Raw genomic sequence first — 27,792 nt, 5'->3', positions numbered from 1 at the left:
TGACAACACTGAATAAATGAGACTTTGCTACAATGTAAAGTAGTGAGTGTACAGCCTGTATAACAGTGCAAATTTGCTGTCCCCTCAAAATAATTCAACACACAGCCATTAATGTCTAAACCATTGGCAACAAAAGTGAGTACACCCCTAAGTGGAAATGTCCAAATTGGGCTCAATAAGCCATTTTTCCTCCACGGTGTCATGTGACTTGTTAGTTGTTACAAGGTCTCAGGTCTGAATGGGGAGCAGGTGTGTTAAATTTAATGTTATCGCTCTCACACTCTCTCATACTGGTCACTGGTAGTTAAACATGGCACCTCAGGGCAAATAACTCTCTGAGGATCTGGAAAAAAGAATTGTTGCTCTACATAAAGATGGTCTAGGCTATAAGAAGATTGCCAAGACCCTGAAACTGAGCTGCAGCAAGGTGGGCAAGACCCTACAGCGGTTTCACAGGACAGGTTCCACTCAGAACAGGCCTCGCCATGGTCTACCAAAGAAGTTGAGTGCACATGCTCAACATTATATCCAGAGGTTGTCTTTGGGAAATAGACATATGAGTGCTGCCTGCATTGCTGCAGAGGTTGAAGGGGTGGGGGGTCACCCTGTCAGTGCTCAGACCATATGCTGCGCACAGCATCAAATTGGTCTGCATGGCTGTTGTTCCAGAAGAAAGCCTCTTCTAAAGGTGATGCAAAAGAAAGCCCACACACAGTTTGCTGAAGATATGCAGACTAAGGACATGGATTACTTGAACCATGTCTTGTGGTCCGATGAGACCAAAATAAACTTATTTTGTTCAGATGGTGTCAAGAGTGTGTGGCGGCAACCAGGTGAGGAGTACAAAGACAAGTGTGTCTTGCCTACAGTCAAGCATGGAGGTGTTAGTGTCATAGTCTGGGCCTGGGGAGCTACAGTTCATTGAGGGAACTATGCATGCCAACATGTACTGTGACATACCGAAGCAGAGAATGATCCCCCTCCCTTCAGAGACTGGGCCGCAGGGCAGTATTACATCATGATAATGACCCCAAACACACCTCCAAGACAACCAGTGCCTTGCTAAAGAAGCTGAGGGTAAAGGTGATGGACTGGCCAAGCATGTCTCCAGACCTAAACCCTATTGAACATCTGTGGGGCATACTCAAATGGAAGGTGGGTGAGCACAAGGTTTCTAACATCCACCAGCTCTGTGACGGAAGAGTGGAAGAGGACTTCAGTGGCAACCTGTGAAGCTCTGGTGAACTCCATGCCCAAGAGGGTTAAGGCAGTGCTGGGAAATAATGGTGGCCACACAAAATATTGTGCCCAATATGATCATTTCCACTTAGGGGTGTACTCACTTTTGTTGCCAATGGTTTAGACTTTAATGGCTGTGTGTTGAATTATTTTGAGGGGAAAGAAAACTGTTATACAGGCTGTACACTCACTACTTGTAGTAAAATGTCACATTTTTCAGTGTTGTTACATGAAAAGATATAATAAAATATTTACAAAAATGTGAGGGTTGTACTCACTTTTGTGGGATAGTGTAACTACTTTGTATTTGACGGTAGATTCTACCTGCAAACGTGTGGAACAGCGATGGGGATATCATGTGCCCCAACTTATGCTGATATATACCTGGGCTGGTGAGAAGAAAATGTAGTGTTCCATAACACCCTTGAACAAAACACTAAGCACATCCCCCACTGGTCCAGGTATATAGATGATATCTTCTTTGTGTGGGGTGGTTCCAAAGATCTGTTACAGGAATTTATCACTCAGCTTAATATGAATCCTTTTGGCTTCAGATGGCATCAGATGATTTACAGATAGAATTTCTTGATCTAACAATAAAGAAAGTAAATGATCATCTAGAAACCGACACCTACAGGAAGCCTACGGCTACTAATAATATCTTATGTGCAGATAGCCATCATCCTAATACAATAAAAAGCCTTCTTATACGCGAGTATTTAAGGATTTGTAGAAACAGTTCATCACTAGAGTGTTTCAATAAAGCAGCACAGGAACTTAGAGACAGACTCCTGTTAAGGGGCTATTCCAGAAAGTCTTTAACAAGAGCATATAATAAAGCCTTAAACAGAAACAGACAGTAGCTTTTAACACCTAAACATGTTGAACACTCCAATCCCCTCAGGTTTATTTCTACATTCACCAATCAGAGCAACCAAGTATCCAACATTTTGAAAAAACACTGGCACATTTTACAAGCTGATGAACAAATTCAGTCAATTATCCATAATAAACCCTTATTTACTTATAGGAGAGCTAATAAACTTAGCAAATGCTTAACAACCAGTCATTTTAATTGAAACGCTAGGAAGCCACCCCTTTACAAAGGGTCAATAGCATGTGGCAATTGCAAGGTTTGCCCACATATGGTAAAGAAAAAGACCATAGTGGATAGATTCCAGAATAAATGGACCATTAATAATCACATTACATGTAAAACCACCAATGTAAAAAAATACTCAGTATCATGTAGCTGTGAATTAATGTATGTAGGCATGACAACTAGATGTATGGGAAGACGAATGACTGAACATTTAAGTAACATCAGTAAAAGTTATAGAGAAAGGCAAACACATTACAAGTGTCACAGGACATTTTCTACAGCATCATAGTGGCAATACCAGTGCCTTCAAATGTTAAGGCTTGGAAACCTTACGAACAGGAATAAGAGGAGGGTATGTGGAACAGGTTCCTTTAAAAAAAGAAGCAAGATGGATATTTAAATTGAACTCAGTTATGCCTCACGGCATGAATGAGAACAACAATTTTTGGGTGTTTTTATAAGACTATATAAACCATAAAGTTGTACATGACGATGTTGATACACTACACTAGGTAATAAACCCTATTAATCCTTCATTGATATATATGTCTTTTTACCCCCTTACTCAAATGTGTACCCTGAATTAGTGAAGTTTTTATGTAAACGATGCATAGATAGTATTTTATATATACACTATGCATCATCAAGAATTTAATGGAATCTGAGTACCAGTTTCATATACAAAGTGACCCATGTTGCGAGGTCGCTAGGTGAGTAGTGATATATATATACATCTTGTTGAGAACATAATAGATGATGTGTCACACTCTTATTGGCGAATATTACCAGAGATATTGTAACATATTATCCTGAGAATATCATGGGATGAATATGTATATATGATTACTGACTCTCTAGAAACACATAATTTCTGCTCTTAAATCTCCTTAAACACACATTCCGCTAGATTACGAGTTTTGAGCGCTATAGGGAAATTAACGACCGCCACAAAAGTGGCGGTATTTCACCTCCTTATAGCTCTGCTATTACATGTTTTGAAAAACCCAGCTTCTGCGGATAATATGGTGGCGTTGAGCTCCATACCTCACCCAAATACAAGCTGTGTTTTGACGTGCTCATATACGATTTCCCCATAGACATCAATAAGGGGAGAGTCGGCTAAAAAAAAGCCTAACACCTGCAATCATGGAAACAAAAGCTCCGTAACGCAGCTCCATTGATGTCTATGGGGAAAGAAAAAGTTATGTTTAAACCTAACACCCTAACATAAAAACCACGTCTAAACACCCCTAATCTGCCACCCCCGACATCGCCGCAGCCTACATAATGTTATTAACCCCTAATCTGCTGGCCCTAACATCGCCGCCACCTACCTACACTTATTAGCCCCTAATCTGCTGCCCCAATGTCAACGCCACTATACTAAAGTTATTAACCACTAAACCTCTGGCCTCCCACATCACTAACACTAACACTATATAAATATATTAACCCCTAAACCTAACCCTAACGTAACCCTAACCATAAGTCTACCCCTAATGTAACCTTGAACCTAACCCTAACCCTAACACCCGCTAACTTAAATATAATTAAAATAAATCTAAATAAAACTTACAATTATTACCTAAATAACCTATTTAAAACTAAATACAATCTTACCTGTAAAATAAAACCTAAGCTAGCTACAAAATAACTAATAGTTATATTTGTAGCTAGCTTAGGTTTTATTTTTATTTCACAGTTAAGTTTGTATTTATTTTAACTATGTAGACTAGTTAGTAAATAGTTAACTATTTACTAACAACCTAGTTAAAATGAATACAGCATTACATGTAAAATAAAACCTAACCTGCCTTACACTAAAAACTAACATTACAATAAAATAAATTAAATTAATCAAATACAATTATCTAAATTACAAAAAAAAACAACACTAAATAACACAAAGGAATTATCAAAAAATAAAAACAAATTACTCTTTGATCAGATATTTAAACTAATTACACCTAATCTAATAGCCCTATTAAAATAAAAAAAGCCCTCCAAAATAAAAAAACCCTAGCCTACACTTAACTGCCAATAGCCCTTAAAAGGGCCTTTTGCGGGGCATTGCCCCAAAGAAATCAGCTCTTTTACCTGTAAAAAAAAAATACAAACAACCCCCCAACAGTAAAACCCACCACCCACACAACCAAAACCCCCAAATAAAATTCTATCTAAATAAACCTAAGCTAACCATTGACCTGAAAAGGGCATTTGGATGGGCATTGCCCTTAAAAGGGCATTTAGACCTTTTACGGTGCTGGTATTACAGGTTTACAAAAACCCAGCGTTAACAGGCAAGAAGTGCGCATAGAGAAAAATTGAGCTCCATACCGCACTCCAATATCAGCGCTGCTGAAAGCTGCGGTGAGCTGGTTTTACGTATTCGTGCACGATTTACCCATAGACATCAACGGGGAGAGCCGGCTAAAAAAAAGTCTAAAATCTGCAAAAAAGCAGCGTAAAGCTCCGTAACGTAGCCCAATTGATTCTTATGGGGAAACAAAATTTATGTTTATACCTAACACCCTAAAATGAACCCCGAGTCTAAACACCCCTAATCTTACACTTATTAACCCCTAATCTGCCACCCCCAACATCGCCGACACCTATATTATACTTATTAACCCCTAATCTGCCTCTCCGGACATCGACACCACTATAATAAACATATTAACCCCTAAACCGCCGCACTCCCGCATCGCAAACACTAGTTAAATATTATTAACCCCTAATCTTCCACCCCAATGGGATTGAGCTTGCATTCTATTGGCTGATTGGAACAGCCAATAGAATGCAAGCTCAATCCTATTGGCTGATTGGATAAGCCAATAGGATTGAAGCTCAATCCTATTAGCTGATTGCATCAGCCAATTGGATTTTTTCACCTTTAATTCCGATTGGCTGATAGAATTCATCGTGCCGGATGGATGAAGATAGAAGATGCCGTCTGGATGAAGACTTCTTCTGGAGGACCACTTCTGCCGGCTTGGATGAAGACTTCTCCCAGCTTCGTTGAGGACTTCTTGCCGCTTGGATGAAGACTTCTCCCGGATTCATTGAGGATGGATGTCCGGTCTTCAAAACTGTAAGTGGATCTTCGGGGGTTAGTGTTAGTTTTTTTTAAGGGTTTATTGGGTGGGTTTTATTTTTAGCTTAGGGTTTAGGCACTTGAAAAAGAGCCAAATGCCCTTTTAAGGGCAATGCCAATCCAAATGCCCTTTTCAGGGCAATGGGGAGCTTAGGTTTTTTTAGTTAGGATTTTATTTGGGGGTTGGTTGTGTGGGTGATGGGTTTTACTGTTGGGGGTTGTTTGTATATTTTTTTTATAGGTAAAAGAGCTGATTTCTTTGGGGCAATGCCCCACAAAAGGCTCTTTTAAGGGCTATTGGTAGTTTAGCTTAGGCTAGGTTTTTTTTATTTGTGGGGGGGGGGGCTTTTTATTTTGATAGGGCTATTAGATTAGGTGTAATTAGTTTAAATATCTGATCATTTCTTTTTTTATTTTGTGTAATTTAGTGTTTGTTTTTGTAATGTAAGTAATTGTATTTAATTTATGTAATTTATTTAATTGTAATGTAAGATTAGGTGTTAGTGTAACTCAGGTTAGGTTTTATTTTACAAGTAATTTGTATTTATTTTAGCTAGGTAGTTAGTAAATAGTTAATAACTATTTACTAACTATTCTACCTAGATAAAATAAATACAAACTTAACTGTAAAATAAAAATAAACCCTAAGCTAGCTACACTGTAACTATTAGTTATATTGTAGCTAGCTTAGGGTTTATTTTATAGGTAAGTATTTAGTTTTAAATAGGAATTATTTAGGTAATGATAGTAATTTTTATTTAGATTTATTTTAATTATATTTAAGTTAGGGGGTGTTAGGGTTAGACTTAGGTTTAGGGGTTAATAAATTTAGTATAGTGGCAGCAACGTTGGGGGTGGCTGATTAGGGGTTAATAAATGTAGGTAGGTGGCGGCGATGTTATTGGCAGATTAGGGGTTAATAATATTTAACTAGTGTTTGCGATGAGGGAGTGCGGAGGTTTAGGGGTAGTAAATATGTTTATTATAGTGGCAGCGATGTCAGGAGCGGCAGATTAGGGGTTAATAATTTTATTTTAGTGTTTGCTATGTGGGAGGGCCTCGGTTTAGGGGTTAATAGGTAGTTTATTGGTGTTAGTGTACTTTTTAACACTTTAGTTATGAGTTTTATGCTACAACTTTGTAGCGTAAAACTCATAACTACTGACTTTAGATTGCATTACAAATCTTGCGGTATAGGCTGTACCGCTCACTTTTTGGCCTCCCAGAAAAAGTTTGTAATATTGGTGCTATGGAAGTCCCATTGAAACAAACTTTATGCAAATTGCATGTTAATTTGCGTTACGGCCAAAAAAGTATGCGGTACATCTATACCTGCACGACTCGTAATAGCAGCAGTAGTGAAAAAGCAGCATTATAACCCATAATGCTGCTTTTTCACTCATAACGCAAAACTCGTAATCTAGCTGTTAGTTTTTAATACATTAACTATCCAACACTACTTAGTTGCGATTACTCAGCATTACCACTTTCAAATAGGAATGAGTGCTATTGAAACCCTTCTTGTCCCTCCCTTCCCCCTTTCCTTATTTAAGTATCTATCGTATTTAAAGGGACAGCACCAAGGTATTTATTACCCCTTATTTCCTATATTTTCTAGATAACAATGCCAATAATTTACCCATGGCTTATACATCTTGGGCTCACACTTGATTCAGATCTTTCTTTCACTCATCAATCCAGTCTTGGCCAATTCCTAATGTTTCCACCTTAAAAGCATCTAGAAAATTCATCACTTCCTCACGCAAGACAAAACTAAGATTTTAATACACTCTCTCATCATTTCCCACCTTGATTATTGCAACTCCATCCTCTCTGGTCTCCATAGCTGCTGTCTATCTCCTTTCCAATCAATAATGAATTCCTCCACCAGGCTGATCTTTCTTACATGTCGCTCTTCTGAAGGCGAGGAGCTGTGCAGAAGTGGAGTGAGTTCCGGAGAGACAACTGAACTGAAGGGATGCAGACTGCAGCTTCTTGGAGAGCTGACAGGCAGAGGAAAATCCGGTGATAACTGCAGCAATATATAGTCACGGTTTGGAAGGAGCTGCAAGAAATAATAGGACAGCAGGTAGATTTTCTTCCATATCGAAGAATAAAGCAAAGCACAGTTTAAGGCAGCATAATAGCCTGATACAGGAGCATGAAATAATAACCAAGCAATTTGTGATAGGCGTGGGAAGCTTTTGTAGCAGGTGAGATGATTTCATAACCAGGTGTCTTTTACCTGGAGAATTTTCTTAAAGGTATATACACATAGTAGCTCAGTAAGAATGTTATACCCTTGACCCCCCTTAGCATGTAACCCTATTAGCCCAGCTGTTTTCTACATCACCTTCATGAGAGCTGATTTGCAACAGTGCAACTCTTGGCAGAGCACTCTACCCATGTATCTCCTATAAAGCTACTGTCATGCTCAGCTGCTGGGAAGCTCTGCAGTCCTCTCTGTGTGCTTAATTGACAGGTGTCTGAGCCACCCCTTCCTGATTATGTCACAACCAGGCATTTTATTCTTGGCTTCCTGTTTCTCCAGTGCCAGTTTGTTTGTTAACTTTGTGGCTTCTGATAGGATTTCGCTGAGGAATCTCTCTAACTGCTGCTTTTCTGTTGCCAATCTCTTCAAGGATTTACTATGCTGGAATAACCTTCAACCTCCTGATTACCTGTCTCCAAACAATGCAAGTACTGTTTGTTTTTTGAAACTTTCAAACTTCCTGTTTACCTGCTGCAAACCCTGCATATTCAGACTACTCTGTGTACTGCCAAACTATTCAAATACTTTTATTTCTGTGAAACCTTCAATCTTCATGTTTACCTGTTTCCAAACTCTGCAAAAACAATTATTCAGTGTAAACCTTCAAACTGCTTGATATCCTGTTGCCAATCTCAACAAGTACTGATTAATCTGTGTTAACCTTCAAACTACCAGCTTACCTGTTGCTATCTCTGCAAGTTCTGACAACACAGTGTTAACCTTCAAACTACCTGATTACATGTTGTTAATTCTGCAAGTTCTGACTACACAGTGTTTACCCTCAAACTGCCTGATTACCTGTTGCATACTCTGCAAAGACTGTCTACACAGTGTTAACTCTCAAACTGCCTGATTACCTGTTGCATACTCTGCAAAGACTGTCTACTCAGTGTTAACCCTCAAACTGCCTGATTACCTTTTGCATACTCTGCAAAGACTGTCTACACAGTGTTAACCTTCAGACTGCCTGATAACAAATGACCTACTCCTGCATTATTAACTGTTTCCTGTTTTACCCTTCTTCTGTCTGAGTATAAGTGGACTATCCCTGCTCTCCTGATACTGTGGAAGACATTTCCTGAAACCAGTTCCTTATTCAGAAGTCTATCTGGCTGATATCATGAATTACTTTGGCACAGGCTAACCCTGCTCCATATCGTGAGTACTTTGTTTTTTGGAGGTTGTCGTGGGGTCACGTCCTGGATTAAACTCAGAGTGCAAGGGTGTTGTTTAAGTTCGCCCTAGCATTTGGGTCTTCTTCTGAACATTTCCTAACCTGACAGCTACATTGCATATCACACCTATGTTTTTAGCGTGGTGGAATCTGTTAGCTCTCTACAAATAACTGAAAATAATAATAACTGTACATATAATGAATATGTTCAAATCTTTTAGAGAGACATACACAGATATTGCTATAGTTAATTAAAAGTAATAACACTGGGAGAAGTCAGCATATCCCTAAAATAAATGATGACCTGAAAGAACATCCTAAGTCTATTCTGAAAAATAAACAAAAAAGAAAAGTAGTATTCAGCAATGATGGAGAGTCCACTGATTCAGATGCTACATCCAGGGGTACTGGGATTTCTTCCAGCTCCTCTATTCCTTCTTCTCTTCCCCCTCCCCTTCTTCTTCTTCTGTTTTTTTTACAGGAAACTGTGGCGGACAAACCAGAGGAGTTCCAACGGACAAGCCGATCAAAGACAAGAAAAGTCATTCAGAAAGAGAAAGAAGGAGGAGAAGATGGAGAAGCAAAAGGTCAAGAAAAGAACAAAAAGAAGAAGTGAGGTCTTTAATAGACTTATCACCTGAAGAGATCTCTGCTGTACCTTCTAATGATCTAAGTGTGGTCAATATTTCGGACTATCTTTTAACCAAAGAAGAGAATAAAGTCTTATCAAAAGGACTTAGGTTCGCACCCACTAACAAGTTTTCAAGTTTTAATACACTGTTAGATGTGAACAAATTTGTACGTAAATTGTCTCTTAAAAGGTTCTTTGCACAAAAAAGGATTAATGACACACCACTTACCAAAAATGTAGTCAATGTTAAACATTATTCTAATATCTCTCATTTAGCATTTCAGGATGCGTGTGCTCTAACTACACTAGAAGATCTGTATTTAGATAATCATAATAATCAAGATTCTAATACAAATCATGTGCCCCGACCTCCTAAACATCATTCTGATTTTTATCCAAAGAACTTCAGAGGCCCTTTGGTAAATGCTTTCCAAAAAGCAGTTCAGGCTGATATATTACAGCTAGAAAACAATATTGGAAACAATGCTGCCTCCCCTAATCTTACGTAACAGGATATGAATTCCTTGGTACCTGAAAACCCAATATGCCCAGTGTTCCACCATGTGCCTAAGATACATAAGAGTTTAGATTCCCCTCCGGGTAGACCCATAGTGGCCGGTATTGGATCTCTATTTGAACCATTAGGAGAATGGTTAGATTCTATTCTACAGCCCATTGCCACTTCCCAACTAAGTTATCTCAGGGACAGTTCACACCTTTTAAATACGTTAGATGATATCAACTGGCAACCTGATTTTTCTTGGCTTGTTATAGATATTACTTCCCTATACACTTCTATCCCCCAAAATTTGGGCATCCAGGCCGTAGAGTTCTTTTTGCATAGGGATTCTGACTTAGATTCCCCTACAATTGAATATGTTTGTGAAGTACTAAGGTTTCTCTTGTCGCATAATTATTTTTTATTTGACAGTCAATATTACTTACAAACCTGTGGTACCGCCATGGGGGCTAAGTATGAGCCCTCTTTTGCCAACATCTTTGTCGCCTGGTGGGAGCTACTCTATGTCTATACCCCAGTGAACCCTTGGTGTGAAGATTTAGAATTACTAGTACGTTACATAGATGACCTTTTTTTCATAATCAAAAAAACAATTGATGATACATTGTTCTATGAATTCATTGATTTTTGTAACAACAATGAGATGGGTCTAAAATTTACTGGAGTATACAGTAGAGTAAGTGTCAATTACTTGGATTTAACCCTCCAAATTATTGACAACCATATAGTGACCAAAACGTTCAGGAAAATAACAGCTGGTAATACCATCCTTCATGCCACCTCTCAACATCCACAACACCTTATTGAATCTATACCCAAATCACAATTTAGTAGACTCAGACGCAATACCAAATCTGACAAGATCTATGATCAGCAATCCATAGAACTTAGAAATAGATTAACTAAAAGAGGGTATAAGTTTCATAAGCTAGAAAAATGTAGAAAATCGGTTAGCACCTATCATCAAGATGCCCTTCATACAAGTCCAAGAGAAGATAGCTTTGATGACTCGATAGTGTTTACTACCGAATTCAGCCAACAATACCAAGAAATAGTAGACATTCTCAAGAAGCACTTACTAATACTGGCCACAGATGATGTACTTAGTCAATACATCCATAAATATAAATTTGTCCCTAAAAAATCCAAGACTTTGGGGCAAATACTGTCTCCTAGTTTGGTTAAGAATAACTCCCAAGATATGCCAAAAAATTGGTTATCCAAAAAAGGCACCTACAAATGTGGGGCCAAAATTTGCTATGCTTGTCCTAACATTTTACAGGGTGACACTTTTCGTTGCACCGCTGACAATAACACCTATAATATAGACTTTTATGCCAATTGTTCCACCCAATATGTAGTTTATATACTTACATGTAAACTTTGTTTCTGCCAGTATGTAGGCATGACATCACGTCATGTTAGAACCAGATTCAATGAACACATTAGGGATACTAAGAATTATGACTCTGATTCATCAGTTGCAAATCATTTTAATTATGTCCATTTTTCAAATAAAGCAGACCTGTCATTACAAATCATAGATATAGCCACAGTTCCCCCAAGAGGAGGTAATAAATCCAAAATCCTAGAGAAGAAAGAATTATACTGGATTTTAAAACTCAAAACATGCCATCCAACTGGCATGAACAGGGAATGTGATGTTAGTTATTTTATTGACAATTAAGTATAACTAATTTATGAGATCATGAATGAGTGGTATCTTTGGTTTGCACTTTTTCACTTGTTTAAGATTGTGATTTATAAAGTTAATTCATGAGAGTTTAGCATTATCTGTCTGTTTTTTAGCTAGTTCAGCCTGTCTCCACAGGAATGTTTCTCCTCTTACTTAGCATACAAAAAATACAACAAATAATGCTAAAAATAATACATATATAATAATAATTGTTTTCTGTCACCTACAATGCAGTTTTCTTATTTTACATTTCCCAATGTTATTTGATGCATTCACTTATATTCATTTTGCATTTAGCTTTTAGTTTTACTGTCTGTGTACTTTGTAACCTTGTTAATTATTATTATTTACAATTATCCTGTGCTCACTCAGAACTATCTATGTTTTTAACCAGTTTTTATTTGGCTGCTGAGGGGTTAATCTTTTTCTGTTCAGCCTATAAATTGCTAAGGTTGTAACATAGACAACAGTCTATGAGTAAGCGCCACTAGGGGGCTCGAAACGCGTAAGACCTTTTTTTCGTTCTGTCAGTCTGCTTTTTAACCTTAGCCAAGTGCTAAAATAAAGTCTTTGTATTTTTTACCTTTTTTGCCTGTGGGTCTGCTTAGTAGTGCCTGCCACCTCCTCTTCATGTATAGTTAATTAACCTATTAGTTTCCCTAAACACTATTAATTATTATTATTGTCATTAATCATGTGCATTACATTTTTTTTATTATGAAATCTTTAGATTAACGATGCATATAACTATTTTGTTTTGTTTACAGGGTATTAATGGCAGAAGCGTATTAGAATTGTGATCACTGTAAAATAAACTGGCACTACCAGCCAAAGTTCAGAGGAATTAAAACATATTTTTTAAAACTGTAAAGCATTGCTCTTGCTGATTTGCAATGTTTTTTTTCTTCATTATACTAACTTATACTGCATTTATTTTTGTGTATAATAAACCATCCTATTATGATACATTTTACATTACATTTTTCTTTGGTTGGTTCAATTATTATATTCTCTCTCTCTGCTCATCTATTGTTAAGTCGCAAAACCATTTATTCAGCTTGTTAATAGTTAGAAAATGTTATGTCTGTGCTGGATAATTATACACTACTTTTTTGAGGTCAAGTGAGCAAGTTTTTGTATTTGTTATGCAACCTCTTCTCCTTGTATGTTATTGTTTACATCTGAATTCAAATTTTTAATCCAAGAGTTTTATGTTTGATTTCAAACTCGGGTGATTTAAGAGCCACCACTTGAATTAGTAAACCTACTCAAACTAAGTATACGATACTTCCAGCGCTAGATAACAAGTGGTGCGCTAACTGTAGCACACAAGCTATATTGGGTTTTTCTCACGTTTATGCACTCAACGGAAATAGCACATGTATTAAAAAGTTCAATGCGCATCAGGTTAGCGTGAATTTAGAGCTTACGCAAAGAGTAGGGGAGGGAAAAAGGTTGCATAAAACACAACATAAATACACGTAAAAGTATTGTTACACTTATATAGACACTGCCTGATAAAAAAATAATTTACAGAAAAAAATATTTAAAAAGATTTAATGGATAAAAGATAGATAATATAAGGTATTTTAGCAAAAAAGGCATGTAAAGGGCTTTAATATATATATATATATATATATATATATATATATATATATATATATATATATATATATATATATATATATTAAAAAAGAATAGTTGTCTCTTGATGTATATGCAGGCAATTTTTTGCAGCAGTAAAAAATATGTTGTGCTTTTGAAAATGGATGTTTGCTGATACCTCTTTGTTTGTGTAATTACTGGGTCATATTGGCAGCACTCCCAGATGTTGATTTAAACTTTTTGTAAGGTGTGCTATGAAAACAAATTTTGTATTTGTATTTAAAATTAACAAGGAGACTGACCATCTCCCATTGGTTTAAGCACCCGACCCAAGTTCAGGTGTGCTCATTACAGTGTTAAAGAGTTGTGAATAAAAAGCCAGGGAGTCTCATTCTATTATGAAGAGTAAAAGCAGGAATGTTTCAGCCCTCTGTGGCACAATGACTTAGAGTAGGACCAGTCGAATTGGGGAGGGAACCTTGGAAGTGGTGACTGGCTAAGCAAAATATGGCCATATTGTGTGACTAAGTTCCCAATATTTTTAAAAAAAGAATAGTTGTCTCTTGATGTATATGCAGGCAATTTTTTGCAGCAGTAAAAAATATGTTGTGCTTTTGAAAATGGATGTGCGCTGATACCTCTTTGTTTGTGTAATTACTGGGTCATATTGGCAGCACTCCCAGATGTTGATTTAAACTTTTTGTAAGGTGTGCTACAAAACCAAATTTTGTATTTGTATATATATATATATATATATATATATATATATATATATATATATATATATATATATATATATATATATATATGTATATATATATATATATATATATATATATATATAAAAATAAAAAAAGTGCATTATTTTCTAACGCCTAGATTTAGAGTTCTGCTACCAAAGGGGTGTGCTAGCTACGCATGCTTTTTTTTCCCCGCACCTTTTAAATACCGCTGGTATTTAGGCAGTTTGAGCTGAAAAGAAATCTAACACCTGCAAAAAAGCAGCGTTCAGCTCCTAACGCAGCCCCATTGTTTCCTATGGGGAAACACTTCCTAAGTCTGCACCTAACACCTTAACATGTACCCCGAGTCTAAACACCCCTAGCCTTACACTTATTAACCCCTAATCTGCCGACCCCGCTATCGCTGACCCCTGCATATTATTATTAACCCCTAATCTGCCGCTCCGTACACCGCCGCAACCTAAGTTATCCCTATGTACCCCTAATCTGCTGCCCCTAACACCGCCGACCCCTATATTATATTTATTAACCCCTAATCTGCCGCCCCCAACGTCGCCACCACCTACCTACAATTATTAACCCCTAATCTGCCGACCGGACCTCACCGCTACTATAATAAAGTTATTAACCCCTAATCCGCCTCACTCCCACCTCAATAACCCTATAATAAATAGTATTAACCCCTAATCTTCCCTCCCTAACATCACCGACACCTAACTTCAAGTATTAACCCCTAATCTGCCAACCGGACATCGCCGCAAGTCTAATAAATGTATTAACCCCTAAAGCTAAGTCTAACCCTAACACTAACACCCCCCTAACGAAATTGGCTGTTCCGATCAGCCAATAGAATGCAAGCTCAATCTGACTGGCTGATTGGATCAGCCAATCAGATTGAACTTAAATCTGATTGGCTGATTCCATCAGCCAATCAGAATTTTCCTACCTTAATTCCGATTGGCTGACAGAATCCTATCAGCCAATCGGAATTCGAGGGACACCAGCTTGGATGACGTCCCTTAAAGGAACCGTCATTCATCGAGAAGTCGTCGGCCAGGATGGATGTTCCGCGTCGGCGGGATGAAGATGGATCCGTTAGAAAGGAGATTAAAGATGCCGCTTGATAGAAGACTTCTGCCGGATGATGGACCTCTTCAGCCCCCGCTTGGATCAAGACTTCAGCCGGATGATGGATCTCTTCAGCCCCCCGCTTGGATCAAGACTTCAGCCGGATGATGGACCTATTCAGCCCCGGATCGGATGAAGACTTCGGAGCCTCTTCTGGACGGATCGGTGATCCCCGGCGGGGTGAAGATAAGGTAGGAAGATCTTCAGGGGCTTAGTGTTAGGTTTATTTAAGGGGGGTTTGGGTTAGATTAGGGGTATGTGGGTGGTGGGTTGTAATGTTGGGGGGGTATTGTATGTTTTTTTTACAGGCAAAAGAGCTGAATTCTTTGGGGCATGCCCCGAAAAAGGCCCTTTTAAGGGCTGGTAAGGTAAAAGAGCTTTTCAATTTTTATTTTAGAATAGGGTAGGGCATTTTTCTTATTTTGGGGGCTTTGTTATTTTATTAGGGGGCTTAGAGTAGGTGTAATTAGCTTAAAATTGTTGTAATATTTTTATGTTTGTAAATTATTTTTTTATTTTTTTTAACTTAATTCTTTTTTTATTTTTTGTACTTTAGTTAGTTTATTTAATTGTATTTATTTGTAGGTATTTGTATATAATTAATTTATTGATAGTGTAGTGTTAGGTTTAATTGTAGATAATTGTAGGTATTTTATTTAATTAATTAATTTATTGATAGTGTAGTGTTAGGTTTAATTGTAACTTAGGTTAGGATTTATTTTACAGGTAATTTTGTAATTATTTTAACTAGGTAGCTATTAAATAGTTATTAACTATTTAACAGCTATTGTACCTGGTTAAAATAAATACAAAGTTGCCTGTAAAATAAATATTAATCCTAAAAAAGCTACAATATAATTATAATTTATATTGTAGATATATTAGGGTTAATTTATTTAATAAGAAATAATTTATTTCGTTAGATGTCTATGTTATGTTAACATAACTTATGTTAGGGTTAGACTTAGCTTTAGGGGTTAATAAATTTATTAGAGTAGTGGTGAGGTCTGGTCGGCAGATTAGGGGTTAATACTTGAAGTTAGGTGTCGGTGATGTTAGGGAGGGCAGATTAGGGGTTAATACTATTTATTATAGGGTTATTGAGGCGGGAGTGAGGCGGATTAGGGGTTAATAACTTTATTATAGTAGCAGTGAGGTCCGGTCGGCAGATTAGGGGTTAATAATTGTAGGTAGGTGGCGGCGACATTGGGGGCGGCAGATTAGGGGTTAATAAATATAATATAGGGGTCGGTGGTGTTAGGGGCAACAGATTAGGGGTACATAGGGATAATGTAGGTTGTGGCGGTGTGCGGTCGGCAGATTAGGGGTTAAAAACATTTATTAGAGTGGCGGCGATGTGGGGGGACCTCGGTTTAGGGGTACATAGGTAGTTTATGGGTGTTAGCGTACTTTAGAGCACAGTAGTTAAGAGCTTTATACACCGGCGTTAGCCCAGAAATCTCTTAACTCCTGACTTTTTTCTGCGGCTGGAGTCTTGTCGTTAGATTTCTAACGCTCACTTCAGTCAAGACTCTAAATACCAGCATTAGAAAGATCCCATTGAAAAGATAGGATATGCAAATGGCGTAGGGGGATCTGCTGTATGGAAAAGTCGCGGCTGCAAAGTGAGCGTTAGACCCTTTCCTGACTGACTCTAAATACCAGCGGGTGGCTAAAACCAGCTTTAGGAGCCCCTAACGCTGGTTTTGACGGCTAACACAGAACTCTAAATCTAGGCGTAAGTGAACAACATAGGAATGTAAAATATGTATAATGCGCTTTGAATTTCATGATTTAGGACTAACGGGATCAGGTTAGAGCACAATAAAAAATTGCTATTTTTCATGCGCATTATGGAAATGTTAAATATAAACTATTTCAAAATATTAACAAAAATTCTATATGGGAGAGTTAAATTAAAGGGACACTCAAGTAAAATTAAACTTTCATGATTCAGATAGGGCAGGAAGTTTTCCAATTTACTTTCATTAACAAAATGTGCAAAGTCTTTTATATTTACATTTATTGAGTCATCGGCTCCTACTGAGCATGTGCAAGAATTTACAGAATATATGTGTATGCATTTGTTATTGGCTGATGGCTGTCACATGATACAGGGGGAGTGGAAATAGGCATAACTTAGAAATTGTCAGAAAAAAATCTACTACTCATTTGAAGTTCAGACTAAGTGCTATTGCATTGTCTTGTTATCTTGCATTTGTTGATTATGCAAATCTACTGTATTTACTGGTCCTTTAAAACAACAAAAAGAAGAGATACAAGGGGGCAGAATTATTATTGTGCGGGCGGACATGATCCGCTGTAGCGAATCATGTCCGCCGCACATCGATATATGTGCAGCATACGCTGTCAGCATTTATAATTGCACAAACATTTTGTGTGATATGCTTGTGCAAAGCTGCCCCCTGTAGATTTGCGGGCAATTGGCCGTTAGAAGGGGGTGTCAATCAACCCGATCGTATCTGATCAACTGCTTCTTAACTCCTATTTCCAGCAATCTGGAAACTAAGGGGGTAGATTGCAGCATCCGCTGCTTGTTAAATCTACCCCAATATCTTAACTTTTGGACACTAGAAACATATTTACATACTCAACTAACAGCATTTACATACAGTAAATACATTAAGGCCTCTATTTATCAAAGCATCAACTGAAAATATGGCTGAATTCCGCGTCATACTTGTCGCGAGATTGCATCACCGTAGTTATCAAAGTCTCAAGAGCGTAAGAATTCGAATTTTGTGATGTAACATATGATCCGGCGCACTCAATTTGACGCAGATCGCTGCAAATAGAAAATCTCTGGAAATGTTGCGGAATTCTGTGCATTCGCTGTGTTATTCGACACAATTTGAATATTTTTCAAAGTTATCAAAAAATGACCACTTACGCTTGCGTCTTATCTGATGGAGCATACCTAGTTTTCAATCCGCCGCCTTAGAGGTCGCGGATGCTATAGTAGTCAATGGGAATCGTAAAACAGAAATCTTATGTTTGATGCTGCTAGAGTGAAGCATATCACCTAATAAAACTCAATGGAAAACATTATTAAATATGTATACCCTTTTATAAATACCATTCCCTTCCTATAATTCAAAGATTGTTTAAAGAAAAGCATATTCACACAAAGGTTAGCAAGAGAATGAAAACACTGCACAGCCATTTAAAAGATTTTTAAAAAGAAAAGCATATTCATACAAAGGATAGCAAGAGAATGAAAACACTGCACAGCAATTTGAAAGGTTTTTAAAAAGAAAAGCATATTCACGCAAAGGATAGCAAGAGAATGAAAACACTGCACAGCAATTTAAAAGATTTTTAAAAAGAATAGCATATTCACACAAAGGATAGAAAAAGAATGAAAACACTGCACAGCAATTTAAAACATTTTTTAAAAAAAAGCATATTCACACAAAGGATAGAAAAAGAATGAAACACTGCACAGCAATTTAAAAGATTTTTAAAAATAAAAGTATATTCACACAAAGGATAGCAAGAGAATGAAAACACTGCACAGCAATTTAAAAGATTTTTAAAAAGAAAAGCATATTCACACAAAGGATAGCAAAAGAATGAAAACACTACACAGCAATAATGCTATCAATTAATTATACACAATACAAATTAGGCTATCAATTAATTATGCACAATACATATTATGCTACCAATTAATTATGCACAACACCTGCATATTTACATAGGCATGACATGAACTCTGATTTTATGTTTGTATGGCAGCATCTTGGAGGCTTTAAAGGTCAGTCACTCATATTACTTTATAATAATGTCACGGTTTTCATTCAGTTGCTATGATCCTTTTTTTGGATCTAAAATGCCCTTTAAAATTGTGCTTTGCTAGATTTATGTCACTTTTTAACTTTGCGCTTTCAAAATACATTGAAATGATTTTTAAATTGTATTAGGAATCACATAAAGGATATCAAACAATATTTCGTGATCCGTCGATTTCGACTAGATAGGGCCTATATTGAGAGGCTCTATGTCAAGATCGTGGACTCTCTCGAGCCACTCACTAGAAGAACTAGGGCAATCCTTGGGATGGTTAAATTGCTCTCGATCCTTTATTTCTTGGCAACTTGGTCATTCCAGGCTGTGACAGGTCTAGGCGTTGGTATGAGCCAGGCAACCTTCTCACGTCATCTGAAGGTTGTCCTGGATGCTTTGCACCAATGTCTAGTCTATCATGTCCACTTTCCAAATACTCCGGAGTAGTGGCATGCTGTCAAGCTCCAGTTCTACCTAAGAGCTCGATTGCCAAGGGTATTGGGGGCCATAGACTGCCCCCATGTCTTGGTGCAGCCTCCCAGTGGTCAAGAGGAGCCCTACCGGTATAGGAAATTCAACCACTCGCTGAATATCCAGGTCATCTGTGATGCCAGGTTGAGGATAATCAGTGTACGATCTGGACTCCCTGGCTGCAATCATGATTCCTTCATCCTCCAGAATTCGGCCATATACCAATGCTTCCAGAGGGCCAAATGCCAGAGGGAACCCTGATAAGTAAATACCTCTTAGATACTCTAACATCTGGATATGATCTATTTTAATCATTCTGATTGCTAATGTCAATGATCTATTTTGTTTATGCAGGTGATTCTGGATATTCGTGTCTTCCGTGGCTGTTCACACCCGTCCAAAACCCCAATGAAGTGGAAGAGGTGCGCTACAACCATGCATACATTGCCACAAGATCGGTGATTGAGCGCACCTTTGGCATACTGAAGAGCCGTTTTCGCTGCTTGGACATCTCTGGTGGTGTTCTTCAGTACGCCCCCTCCAAAGTCTCCATAATTTTTATGGTTTGATGTATGTTGCATAATATTGCCCTAAAAATCCTGGATATAGATCTGGAGAGCTTGGATAACCAGGAGTATGGTCAATACAGTAAAAACGGAATGCCATAGAGAAGAGTACTCAGTCCTCTCTGGGTGTAAGTATAAATGAAAACCCAGATGTCTTAAAATTAGACATGTTTGTTAAGTGACATAAAATTAAGAGTGGTACAATTACAGGTCAAACATGTTTCGTTTGGTTACACTTTCTCAATTACCCAATTCATCGACCCATTCCTGGAGCATGATGCTCTGGGAGTCCAAGCTCGAGCAGACTATAGCCAGGCGGTTTTTGGGCAATAATGTTTATTGTGCGACATACAGTTTTTATTTGTGCTTTTATTTACTTTACATTATTATTTATAATCCAAAAGATGATATATTTTGGATTACTGTTGAGCAAATATTGACGTTTCAAGGAATGATATTGTATATCATTGTAAAGCCATTGATTCATTTTGGCAAATGTTGCAATTGTTCAATGTAAAGTTGATGAAACACATGTTTAATAAAATCTCATTAAATAAAAAAAATGAGATCTACACTTGACTCTGTTGTTATTTGTAAGGCTAGAACAATAAATATTTTGTAATATGTGTTTAGCTTCTATCTTTCCTTTTTAAAAATGATCACTTATTTCATTTCTTTAGGCATACTTGCATTTCAGACAACCCAAGTTTATCACCAAAAATGGGCCAGAATCTAAATTTACATTCTTGCATTTCAAATAAAGATAACAAGATAATGAAGAACATTTGAGAATAGGAGTAAATTACAAAGTTGCTTAAAATGTCATGCTCTATCTGCATCAAAAAGAAACAATTTGGGTCCCTTTATCGTGCATGAGCTCAATGTTATCTATATGAAGTTTAAAAAATTAATTAAAAATAATATTTTTTTAATTTCACTGTCACATTAAACTAATATAAAATTGAAAATGAAAAATATTGCTAACATTTATGGAAGTAGCAGCAATGCACTACAGGTTTATACATTTATACATGTGTTTCTCGCACTCTCTGTCTGTCTGTCTGTCTGTCTGTCTGTCTGTCTGTCTCTATATCACAGTCTCTCTCTCTCTCTCCCTTTCTCTCTCTCTCTCTATCCCTCTCAACCTCTCTCTCTTAATCTCTCTCTCACAATCTCTCAATATCTCTCTCAATCTCTCTCTCTCTTTCTCTCTCTCAATCTCTCTCTCTCTCAATCTCTCTGTCTCTCTCTCTCTCTCTCAATCTCTCTGTCTCTCTCTCAATCTCTCTCTCTCTCTCTCTCTCTCTCTATCAATCTCTATATCTCCCTCTCTCTCTCTCTGTCTCTCTCTAAACCTCTCTCTCTCACAATCTCTCTCTCTCTCTCAATCTCTCTCTCTCAAAATCTCTCTCTCAACCTCTCTCTATCTCTCTCTCACACACAATCTCTCTCTCTCTCAATCTCTCTCTCACAATCTATCTCTCTCAACCTCTCTCTCACAATCTCATTCTCTCTCTCTCTCTCTCTCTCTCTCTCTCACAATCTCTCTCTCAATCTCTCTCTCACAATCTCTCTCTCAATCTCTCTCTCTCTAAATCTCTCTCTCAATCTCTCTCTTTCTAAATCCCTCTCTCACAATCTCTCTCTCTCTCGCTCTCAATCTCTCTTGTCTCACAATCTCTCTCTCTCTCAATCTCTCTCTCTCTCTATTTCTCACAATCTCTCACAATCTCTCTCTCTCTCTCAATCTCTCTTTCTCACAATCTCTCTCTCTTCTTCACTCTCTTATATATTAAATATTGAGAAATATAAGGTTTATTTACATGTGCACCCTTCATTTCTTCACATATTGGTTGGATTTATAGCTTACATTGTCAGTTTTAGGGGGACACTGTTTATTTTAAAGAACATTGCCAAGGTACCTGTGCTTGTACCATTTGTCTAAATGGGTTAACTAAAACTTTGATAATTTCTTTCATCTTTGATGTGCAATTATGAGCTAGTTATGTATTTCTAATTTTTCTTTCATTTAAAATGTATGGAGGATTCTTTCATATGTTCTTGAGCAGAGGCCTGTCCATGCTTAAAGTGACTTTAAACATCATATTTTTATTTTTTAAAATAAAGGTGTTTAATTGTTTAGTTTATATACATTCCCATTTTTACAGTTAACAACAATGTTATATTTATATAGTTTTTACCTCTATGAATAGCTTTTCTATAAGCATATTCTGACAGGCCACTGATACAATTTCATTTTATTAGTAAACTATTAATTTTCCTTTTTTTAAAAAAAGGATAATTTTTAATATATATATATATATATATATATATATATATATATATATATATATATATATATATATATATATATATATATATATATATATACAGAGAGAGAAGCACACTCACAGGAACGAACAACTGGCTCAATACTATTGTTAGCCTGTTCTATGGCGATATATATATATATATATATATACACATTAAGATATTGATTTTAATGTTAGAAATAATAAATTCCGGCCCATTTTGTTGAACTACCTGGGTTGTTCTTGTTGATTGGTGTATACATTCATCCACCAATAAATAAGTTCTGTCCAAGGTTATGGACTTTGTTTTTCAAAAAAAGATATCGACAACAACGAAAAATTGATAATAGGAGTAAATTTGAATGTTGCTTAAAATTGAATGCTCAATCTTAATCACGAAAGAAACAAATAGGGTTAATTGTCCCGTTAAATGGTCAATTTTGTTTAAAATAATTTGGTTGTTGGTGTTTACTTTCCTTTTTTTATTGTAAAAATGTTTAAATTTACACAATTTAAGAAAAGATACATATAAATGAATATCACATATTAACGATGAAAATTTAAATTATAATTATTGATTCATGTAACCTTTATTCTAATTGAGTTGTTTATCCAAAAGCTCAATATTATATTTTAATTTCAAGATTCTATCTAAATCTGTTTATTAAATTTAACCTTTAATAATAAGAATAGATAATATCTTACACCTGCATTGAATTTGAACATCAGTCATTTGTAACGTGTGAATCAAGTAATAAAACACATTTATTAATAATTATTAAATATTTTATTTTTTATTTTTTTATATAAAAAAATAAAAACATAACAAAATTTAATCTTAATTAAAAAATATTAAATTCATATTTTTTAATTAAAAATAATAACATAAAAACATTTATTAATAATTAAAAAATATTAAATTCATATTATTTAATTTAAAATATTAACATAAAAATATTTATTAATAATTAAAAAATATTAAATTCATATTTTTTTATTAAAAATAATAACATAAAATCATACAGATAGACAGAATAAAACAAATACAAAATACAACTTACAAATAAAAATAAGAACATACATAATAAAACTAATCTTAAAAATAATGTGCATATTCAAAACCCTAATAAAATGAGCAAATTAAAACACCCTAATATTTCTTTTTTTGGGTGATGGAGAAGGGGGGGGTGATCTCTCCCTTGTTCCCCTTCTCCCAAAAGTTAAAAACAATTGACGATTAAAAATCCTGTTGTCTTCGTCTGCCCTCTCCCGGCGCTGGTGTTCTAACTGCTCTTCAACTGCCCTGGCCCTATCTAATTCTAATCTTTCCCTATCAAAGTTTTATTTATCACTTTCCCTTTGCCTTTCATAAATAAATCTATCCCTCTCTAATTCTAATCTCGCACTATCCCTATGTCATTCATATACAAATCTTTCCCTCTCTAAATCTATTCTAGCTGATTCTATCCTCAACCTTTCCCTCTCTATATCTAATCTTTCCCTGTCTACTGTAATGCCCCTCTCTAATATCTGCCCCTATTGCTCAACAGATAATCTTAATGCCCCATGCAACTCATGGTGATCTTCCCGGTACTGCCTGGCCAGATTTAACATTTCCACAACTGCCTCCTCATCATTGATGGGAGGCAGTTCGTGGCCAGGATCAGCACGGCCATGAGCTGATGGAGCATGACCAACAGGGGCAGGAGGGGCACCAGGGTCCAGAGCAGCTGTGTCTTCTGGGTCAGGAGGGGCAGAATGTATGAGAGTCCCCCTGGAGATTCCCTGTTCTTGGGATTCAGGATATTGTGTCTCTCCCAGGGACGACTCCTCCGTCACATCTCTCATCACTCAAAGACAACAGTCAATCTCCTCCGAAACCTCAAATGCATGTTCGATATCTAAATAAATTAGAAAATAAATATATATTGTTATGTAAATTAATGTAATTTGAAGGATTAAATGCATATAATATTAAACATATATCTTAAATAAATCATATCAAGATTGAAAATTTAAGGCACTGTATTTTAACATTAATGATTTGTATAGTTTATGCTATCTTAAATAGATAAAATAAATACAAATGTTGATATACATTTTTAATTTAAAAGGGGCTTATTATAAAACATATATCATATTCAACATTGTATTAAAGTATTCACCATGCAACAGCATTTTCAAAACATCAATTTTCTTAATTGAACATTTTCTAAAACTGTTTAGAATGTTGTTTAATCACTGACATGATTACAAGCACCACTAATGGTGTGAGAAGCTTGAGTAGTGACAATGGTGTTGCGCTGAGAATATATTATAGGCCGATTTATCTTAGGTCTGTTGGACATGATCCAACAGTGCGGATCATGTCCGCCATACATCACTGAATGTGGAGAATGTCCCCTTCAGAGTCACAGACAATGGCCCTTCAGCAGAGGGTGCTCAATAAACAAGATCATACTCAATTGTGGTGAATAGCGGCAAGGGTAAGTAGAAGCGTTCTTTAGCCGGCTGCTTATAACTGCAGTGTCTTGAAAGCCTGCAGGCTCGCAAGAAACTGGTTATCTCCATCTCTATTTATAGATTGATACATTAGAGAGAGAGAGAGTGGCCCATTTATCAAGCTCCGTATGGAGCTTGAAGGGCCGTGTTTCTGGCGAGTATTCAGACTCTCCAGAAACACCAGTTATGAAGCAGCGGTCTAAAGACCGCTGCTTCATAACCCTGTCCGCCTGCTCTGAGCTCTGAGAATGTATTGCTATCCACATTCAGCTATGTCTGTCAGACCTGATCTGCACTGTTGGATCATGTCCGACAGACATTTGTTAAATAGGCTTTAAACAATAAAAGCACCCAGTCCGGCTCCAAAGTGGTGAGATAAAAATAGATACTTTATTTTATAAGCAACATAAAAAAAAAAACGAACCACAGCAAGTGTAACCGGCAAAATTAAAAGCAAGAAGCTACAACCTCGGCCCTGCTGACATCACTGACGCATTTCAGGATGAACCCGTAATCATAGCTAACGCCCAGGTGCCGAGGGATACAATTTATATGAAATAAGACTGGTGAAAAAGTTCCATATTAGTACTTTGACAAATTCGGATTTTCTGCTAAATTATTCTTCAGAAGAATATGACAACATACCACAATAGAATATTTCAAGTTGCCAAAATTGTTACAAATAACCTTAAAAATGTCATATTTAATTTACACAGAATATTTAGTTCTTTTTGAATAGCCTGTTAGACTTCACTTACATTCTAGCGCTCTCTAATACAAACACCTCCTACTAAACTAACAGCCTAAGTGTAACCTAAGGTTCTATATATGTTTTTATAAACTGACGCTATGAATAATTGCAAGTGTAAATGTAAATAAAGGCATTGTTTCCAGATATACCTAAAGATACAATCTACTGACAAAGTGCCCAAGATAAATTTACATATGAAAGCGAGAGCATTACATACACTAATTACCGCTTCATATCTACTATATATATATGTACAGGTACCTTATTTAAATTGTACCAACTTTAATTTATTTCCTTATAAAAATTAATTCATATTTTATCAGTGTTATGATAACCAAAACTACATAAAGGTTGGAATGTTAAATTTTAAATTTGGACACAAATTTAGTTTTAATTACAAATTAATTTTAGTTTTAATTTTAGTTTAAACCCTCAAATGAGGAATAATGTATCCTAGTATTATAAATACTCCTTACTGAGGATAAATTCATTCTTAGATTTAATAAAGAATTATGGATGTAAGGATACAAAAATAGTTTTTACCTTACAAAACAAAGATAAAAAAAATAACGATTTTCAGTTTGCTGAAATTTATACTAAGTTTCTATGAATTTTCAAAATAGGGATGGCAATGTAATTAGCACACTATATAATCTCTACTTCTAGTATTTCAAAGAACATTTCAATGTAACATTTGTGAAGATTAGCAAAAATATATATCTTAATACATTTTGAAGATATATCATAAAATGAATGTAATGTTTAACATTTGATATATCAATACTGTTACAATACATATCCTGAGGGCTCAAATATCCAATTAAACAGAAAGTGTATCGAAAGTTGGATAAATGGTTTGTGAATAAGTAGACTATAAGAATGACAATTATGGAGGATGGGAATTTGTTATATATATATAGTCATATCAAGTTTTTAAATTCCTCTGAGAGCTTACTGGAAGATTATACCTATTCCCAATGGTTGATTAATTTGAAGGTGGAATTAAACCCTTTGGGAATCCTTGTTTGCAGGGTAAAAATCCAGTAAGCTTCTCTTTTATACAGCAATTTTACTCTATCTCCTCCTCTTTTTGGGGGGATACTCTTTCAATGCTCTTCCATCTAAAGGAGTTGACATTGCTTAGATGGTCTTTAATGAAATGGGCAGCTAATGCTGAGCTCTCTCTTTCTTTTTCAATATTGTAGAGGTGTTCTCTGACCCTAGACCTCACGCCCCATTGTACGCCAACCTATTTTTAGGTTGGTGGGAAACTGTGCACATCTTTGGAGGTAGAAATCCCTTCAGGTCATCTATTAAAAGTCTATCGGAGATTTTTTTTTTATTTTTTTTTTTATTTATTTTATTTTATTTAGTATAACAATATATATAAAACATATTAGATATGTTCAATAAGTTTCTGTACATTGCAACAAAAAAACAATACAAAAAGGACAGAAGAAAACAACAGAAAAAAAAAGAAGTGTACTAGCATCTGTTACATGCTATATCTATGTATGCGTGTTAATTTAACCCTTCTGTACTATCCCTTTAAGCAAAACCAACAAACAACAAATAAAAACACACAAACAAACAGAAAAAAAAAAATAAGTACATTTTTTTTTTCTTCCCCTCTCTTTAAAACCTTCTCCAAATCCACCCGCGTCCCTCCTTCCCGCTCGGCCAAACACCAGGCCTAACTTAGCTTAATATTTACAATTTGTTCTATTCGCTGTATAAACTCACTGCCCTGAGAGCAGACAAAAACCTTCCAGATATTACAGAACCTTTCCCCTGAGTTTCCTCCTATTTTAATGTCGTAGGCCGCTTTCATTACTGCATCAAGAAGTAATTTCCTTGCTTCCGTTATTGACAGAACTTTAGCCATAATCCAGTATCTAAAGATAAGTGTTCTAATAATTGTTACTGCAACCACCAAAAAAATAGTATCTCCATCCCATGAAGAATGGGGTCTAAGAAAAAAAATAGATTCCTTAGTTAAATAAATTTTCCTTTTGAACATAGTGAAGAAAAGAAACTCTACTTTCTTCCAAAATTGGTTTAACTTCGGACAATTCCACATTAAGTGGATTAAGTCTGGATCGACCAAGTGGCATTTGGAACAACAGTTAAGCACGTTTTTATTCCATTTTGCCACTCTACGTGGAATAAAATAGTCCCT

The sequence above is a fragment of the Bombina bombina genome, chromosome 2, assembly GCF_027579735.1.
Source record: "Bombina bombina isolate aBomBom1 chromosome 2, aBomBom1.pri, whole genome shotgun sequence".
Classification (NCBI taxonomy): domain Eukaryota; kingdom Metazoa; phylum Chordata; class Amphibia; order Anura; family Bombinatoridae; genus Bombina; species Bombina bombina.
The sequence above is the reverse complement of the archived record's forward strand: the minus strand, read 5'-3'. Positions refer to the sequence as shown.